Source organism: Erinaceus europaeus, chromosome 2, assembly GCF_950295315.1.
Source record: "Erinaceus europaeus chromosome 2, mEriEur2.1, whole genome shotgun sequence".
Classification (NCBI taxonomy): Eukaryota; Metazoa; Chordata; class Mammalia; order Eulipotyphla; family Erinaceidae; genus Erinaceus; species Erinaceus europaeus.
This window is the reverse complement of record NC_080163.1, coordinates 99995919-100002982: the sequence shown is the minus strand read 5'-3', so window position 1 is coordinate 100002982 and position 7064 is coordinate 99995919.

The following is a 7064-nucleotide window of genomic DNA, read 5'->3' as shown; positions in this document are numbered from 1 at the left end:
TGATATTTTTTTAACACCAGAGCTCTGCTTGACTGTGGCTTGTGGTGGTGCTAGAGACTGAACATGGAACATTTGATACATCAGGTATAAAAGTCCTTTTGCATAACCACAACCATTATGCTATCTCCTAAACCCCTAAAACTGATTTAAAACCAGCAAAAAGCTATTTGTGACCAAAAAACATACACTCCAAAAATGTCTTTGAGCATAACCTTAATTTCATGGCAGGACCATAAAGGCAGAAAAGTGATTGCCTTTAGTAGAAATACTTGCCAGTAAACTTCTCCCTTAAGGGTCCTCCATATCAGTAAATGGAATAATATACTCTTATCTGGAAATTAAATATGCATACAGAGCCTTCTTGAGGCAGGCAAGATAACAATAAATAGAGAAGCAGAGGGGTCACATTACTGTTAAAAATATAGAATATTTAAAAAATATATAGAATATTTTTAAAAAGAAGAATAAAGGATTGAGATAATGTCCCTGAGAAAACATCCAGCCACTATCAATAATTTAAATTAGGTTAGGTTCTTTACAAAGCAATTTTTCAAGTAACTAGATTCAGACTTTATTAAATTCAAAATGTGTAGAATGCATTGCTTTGGGGCTGCAGTAGGAGGTTACATCTTCATTTGATTTAAGGGGGAACAAGGAAATAATCAGCTCTCTTCTATTTCCTCATACTCATCAGTTTTTTTTTTCCCTAAGGGTCTGTTTACCCCATACCACTCTATTTTGATATGACCGATGATAAATCAGAATGAAGAGACAAGATGACTAACTTAAGACTGGTGACCTGTTCCCTCCTCTTACTCCTCCCCCTTATTCTTTTTCTTCTTTTTAATGGGCTGGCTTTGTACTTGTGATTTGCAAAGGTAAAAGTGAATGTACAGAAGAAAAAAAAAAGAATAAGGGGGAGGAGTAAGAGGAGGAGAGAAAGGGGAAGGAGACAGAGAGGGAGACAGAGAAAGAGAGATAGTTAGCTAATTATGAACAAGGGCTAATATGTCTAAGAACTTCTATAAAACAGAAGACAGACTTACTGCTGATCCTTCTTTCTAGAGGATGCATTCTTTAAGTTCTACTCAAGCCCTGATTTTCATTTTCCTACTAATATTTTCTACTTTTTAAAAAATTTCTTTATTGGGGAATTAATGTTTTACATTCTACGGTAAATACAATAGTTTGTACGTGCATATAACATTTCCCAGTTTTCCATATAACAATACAACCCCCACTAGGTCCTCCATCATCCTTTTAGGACCTATATTCTCCCCACACCCCACTCCAGAGTCTTTTACTTTGGTGCAATACACCAATTCCATTTCAGGTTCTACTTGTGATTTCTCTTCTGATCTTGTTTTTCAACTTCTGCCTGAGAGTGCGTGTTGGGGTCTCTGGTGGGGTGATCTCCAGGAGAAAGGTAACGGACGGGTTCTTTCTCGCTGCACAAGGGACGAAACTATTCCCATTTTTTGTAGTGTGTTGATCATACTGGGATGTTGTATATTGTCAAAGGCTTTTTCTGCATCTATTGATATGATCATGTGGTTTTTGATCGGTCTTGCTTTTATTGATGTGGTGGATCACGTTGATTGATTTACGAATATTAAACCAACCTTGCATGCCTGGGATAAACCCCACTTGGTCATGGTGAACAGTCTTTTTAATATACTGCCCTATGCGGTTGGCTAGAATTTTGTTCAGTAGATGATTGATGTATTTAGATGGCTTCTCATAGAGTGCATAGATGTTAATTTTTTTTTTAATTTAAGAAAGGAGACATTAACAAAACCATAGTACATTTATGGTGGTCTGACTGTTTATAGGAAACCTTTCAGAACTTCTTTCAAGGCAGGCTTGGTGATAGTTGATTCTTTCAACTGTTGCTTGTCTGTGAAGTTTTTTATGCCTCCATCTAATCTGAATGACAGTTTAGCAGGAAATGGTAGTCTTGGATGAAAGCCTTTTTCATTGAGCATTGGATAGATATCTTGCAATTCTCTTCTGGCCTGTAGTGTTTGTGTGCAGAAGTCTGCTGCTAATCTTATGGGTTTTCCTCTGTAGGTGACTATTTTTCTCTTGCAGCCTTCAGGATCTTTTCTTTATCCTTAATCCTTTCCATTCTAAATATGATGTATCTTGGTGTCTGTAAGTCTAGGTTTATTCTGTTTGGGACCCTCTGCGCTTCTAGAACCTTTATGTCTTTTATGTTGTCTAGATTAGGAAATTTCTCAGCTATTATGGCCTGAAGAATGTTTTCTTCCCCTCCTTCTCTTTCTTCCTCTGGTAAGCCAATAATGTATATATTATTTCTTTTGAAGTAATCCCATAGGTCTCTGTTGTTGTCTTCAGTATCTCTTAATCTCTTCTTGAGATATCTTGCTTCTTTTTTAGTTGTCTCTAATTTGTCCTCAATCTTGCTTATTCTGTCTTCAGCCTCATTTATTTTATTCACTTCCCTCTACTGCTTTCTGGAGTTCATCTATTTTGTTACTCTGTTCTGATACTGTTTTAGCTTGTTCAGCTAGTTGTGTTCTTAGCTCAGCTATTTCAGCTTTCTGCTCTCTAATAACCTTGACATAATTAGTGTTTTCTTCCAGAGTCTCATTTGTTATTTCTGCATTTTTTATGACAGTTCTTTCAAATAAAGAAAATTCTTTCTTTATTCACTCTTGTTATTATTTCCTTAACTAGTGTTTGGATGTTGACCTCATTATTTTTTGCTTCAGCCTTTGGGGGACTTTTAGCTGGACTCTTGTCCTGGTTCATATCTCTAATATTTCTTCTTGTTGGTTTAGCCATCCTATATAATATGCTATGAGGTCCCTCTCTCAGTACTTTCAAATTACTGATCACTCTTGTCTGGATTGACTTGTGTCTAAGTAAGGTAATTAAAGGGTTCACAGTTGTGGAAATTGACAGTTGTTTAAATATTATTTTGATCCCTGAGTTGGAACACAGTGTCTTAAAATCTTCTTTTGTTCTTTTACTTCCCTGTAGGTTATGGGAGCCTGACAGCTTTTAAACTATAAGTAGGCTTCTTAGTTTAATCACTGGCTCCTGACCAAGACATAAGGCAGGGTGGGGCAGAGATAATCCAGTGGTTATGCAAAGAAACTCTCACAGTCCCACCACTAGGCCACTGAGATAAAGATCTTCTGCTGAGTTTCCTTGTTAGTTCTCCATCCCCTGGTGTTAGCAAAGGGCCTCCCTGTTTCTGCTCCAGATTCTGAGGGCAGTAGCAATGGAGACTCACAGTTGCATTTAATGAGTCTCAGGGGATCCCTCTCTTACCTTCAGTTGTCTCCTTGTTGGTGAAACAGACTAGAGGTGGTGTCTTAAATGGTAAACTGCCTGACTGTTACCAGCCACTTAATCTCTCCCTAGGCTCCTCTCTGTCCATGAGCAACAGGTTTTTGCACTCACCAGTGAATTGGTGGGTTCCTGAAGTCCTTCTATTCCTGTCTTGTTGAGGTCCTAGGTGGTCTCCTTTGATATTCCTAGTTGACCCTGGAGAGGAGAGGAGAGAAACACAGCTGCTGCTGCTGCGTAGTTCCAACTCCAGAAGTCCCATTTTCTACCCTTTCTGGAGCTTCAAGACAGGCTTTTTCTAGAGATCAAATCCACACCTGTATTCTCCTTGCCAAAATCTTGGGTGTATTGTAAATTCTTTCTTGGGTTAAACCTCCCTCCTGGAACCATTTAAATCCCCCCTTCTTTTCTTGTTTCTTTTCTTCCTTTCTTTCTTCCTTTCTTGATTTCTTTCTTTTTGCCATTTTATTGAGGAAATGATGGTTTATAGGGATTGTTGTATGGGTACATTTACATGTCACTTCAAGAAAGGTATCAGCACCACATATCAGCTAACAAATTACCTCCTCCTCTGTAATTCAAAGAGCCCTCAACCCCCCTTTCAAAACTGTCCCATCACCTGTTCTTTGTATTCTTGGATGTGTTAAAATTGACCACAGTTCATTGATTTTTCTTCTTCTATGTTCCTTTGCTTTATTACTGTGTTTTCTTAACTTCTCAAACTGACCTTCCCCTTTTCAACAACTTTAGCTTTTGTTAAATTTACTTAAATAAGACTTCTGGAGTCATATGGATGAACTGGACCCTAATATGTGTAAGTGAAATATGTGTTATTAATAACTTTCTCCTTGATTTATCTCTTAGTAGTTTGCCTCATGCTTGTTCGTATGGAAAAGCATTGACCATTTCCATCATATGAAAATTCTAATCTATTCATGCTTTTTCTGTTTCACATTGTTCAGTCTTAGGGATTATAAAACTACAGGCTGCTTAATGACTTAGCAATAACAGGATTGCTTAAGAATAAAAGATGGCAAAAAGAGGAGGTAGTAATTGACACTAAGGGGATAATCCTCTTTCACAAAAAAGAATTAGTAAATATCAGAGGTTAAAAGCAAAGTGTTATTCATGAGGGCACAGTTTATAAATTACATCATTTAATCCTCATGACAAGGATGTTTGCTCTAGAGTTTTTATAGTTCTCATCCTACAATGGTCCTTGCAAATATGGCATTATTGGGAATTATTATCTTGCTATTTGTAGCGATTTTTCTGAAACTGAAAAGTAGAGCCACAATAGAAGGTAACTGGGATTGAGAACATACAGTTTCAAAAATATAACCAATTGGAGAACACATGAGAAACTGATTTCAGACACCTCTCAAAAGCTGACATAGAAAGCCTTTGCAGCTAAGACCAGTTTCTATGCAAGAAGAATAATTGCCTGTTTTAGTCTCCACATTAAAGACTGCAGCCTTTTATGTCCTTTTGTTCTTCATATAACTGTTCTGTAGTTCTTGACTTTATATGCCTTACTTCCTTCCTCTTCTTCCTTTTTTTTTTTTTTATCAGTGCTGTTGCCATTTCTTTGCTGAAGAATCATTTCAAATCCACCTAATGCAGTAAGATGTATTTTAACTTACCATGAATGAGAAATGTTGCAAATACTTCCAAGTTAAAGAGCATGGAAAGAATAAATCCCTTGCCAGTTAAGATTTAAACAATTAGTTGCTACCTAGAGGATTATCCCAGTTATCTTCGACCTTGGCAAGAAAACAAGAGCATCAATTTTTAGAGGATGAAATATTCTGGAGAAATATCCCCAAGAAGTCAGAGGTGGCCTCACTTTGCTTTCATTTCTACCTCAGCCAAAAAACAGAGTATGTTAAAATAAAGGTAAGACAAATGTCATCTTTAACTCTAACTCCATGTCTTCACTTGCTGCTGGTACTTAATAGAGTCATTATGGAAATAATATTCTGAAAATGAGCCTATATCTTACTTCTCCTATAGCTGAATGACAGCAAAAGACCACAAATTAAGAATAGCAGTCACATAATCCTAACCTGTTTGTATTTATTTTAATGCCAGTGATCTCATAGGTTATTCTTGTTCACACACACAGAAAAAGTTTATAAAAAGAAATAACATGAATGAAGGAGTATTCAATTAATCAATAAGAATAAAATATTTTAATGCATATATATGGCCAGGGACTGAATCCAGAGTCTCATATATGCAATAAGTGCCTTCTGCAGAAGAGCTATTGAGCTATATTCCCTGTGCCTGAGATGTAGTCTTAATTATTTCATGACAATATCAGATTATAGCAATGTTCTAAAGTATCACTTACTTGAAAAAGTAAAATTCTAAATACATTATCTCTATAGATATTTCAAAGATAAAATTTATTTTTAAATTTGGAAAAATTATGAGTCTTATCAGTGAATTGATTTCTCTGTGTCTTTGAAGTAGATCCTATGTTAATTTTGTTCTTTCACATGCTTTGTTTCAGCAAAGAACTCATGTTTGATAGCAAAGTAATTTATGACTACCAAATTAATAAAACACTAAGACATGACCAGTTATTTAGAATGAATAATTTTAAGGAGTGTTAATTATTTTATCTTAAATTATTATTGGATAAAACTGAAGGATGTGAGTGACCTCAAGATTGTCTTTAGAGGGAGTCAGTGGGTAGTGTAGCAGGTTAAGAGCACATGGCATATGGCACAAAGCACAATGACTGGCGGAAGGATCCCAGTTGAGCTCCTGGCTCCCCACCTGTAGGGGAGTAGCTCACAAGCAGTGAAGCAGATTTGCAGGTGTCTCTCTTTCTCTCCTCCTCTATGTCTTCCTCTCATCTCTCCATTTCTCTCTGTCCTATCCAACAACGACAACATCAATAACAACAACAGTAACTATAACAAGAAAACAACAAGGGCAACAAAAGGGAATAAATAAATAAATATTTAAAAAAGAAAGTTTTCTTTAAAAAAAAAGACTGTCTTTAGGGCTAGCAAAATAGCTCACCTGAATAGTGCACCATTTAGCCAGGTACACCTGTTTCCAGCCTGGCGTCAATCACACTGAAGGATTGGAGGAATTTCTTGTCCTCTCTTTCTGTGTCTCTCTCATCTTATCTGGGGAAAAATGAAAAAAAAAAAAACTAAAATGAGCAAACAAAAATACCTGTCTTCACAGAAGAGTAAATAAAAGTGACATGAGTTTATGAAAATCAACTTTATTTTTTTCAGTAGATGAAATCTTTTAGATTAAATGTATCTCTTTCCCAAAGTGTATCCAATAACAATTAATTGGATTACTATTATGTGTCAGACATGGTGGCACCAGAAGTTAAAAGTATGAAGTGAACAAAACAAAGTTCCTCTTTTTTTTTTCTTATTTTTTTTTTCTTTTCTGCTATAATAGGAACTTTATTTATTATTTGAGCCTGGTCCCTACTTCATTGGAAAGACTTTTGTGCTGTGGTTTCTTTCACTCTCTCCCTCTGTCTCTACCTTTATAAAAATTAATTAATTGATACAGAAAGAAGTACTATAGCTTTTCATTTTCTTTCACATAATTAAAGAATAGTCTCACTTTTAGGTAGTAAAGTTTTTAGTTTACTTGTTTTGTATCAAACTCTAGAAACATCTGTCTCCTGTCCTCCAGGTCTCCAGTTCCTCTATAAACTGAGAACTCATGTCTGACTCAGGTTTAGATTTGTGCAGAAGGGAAAGAAA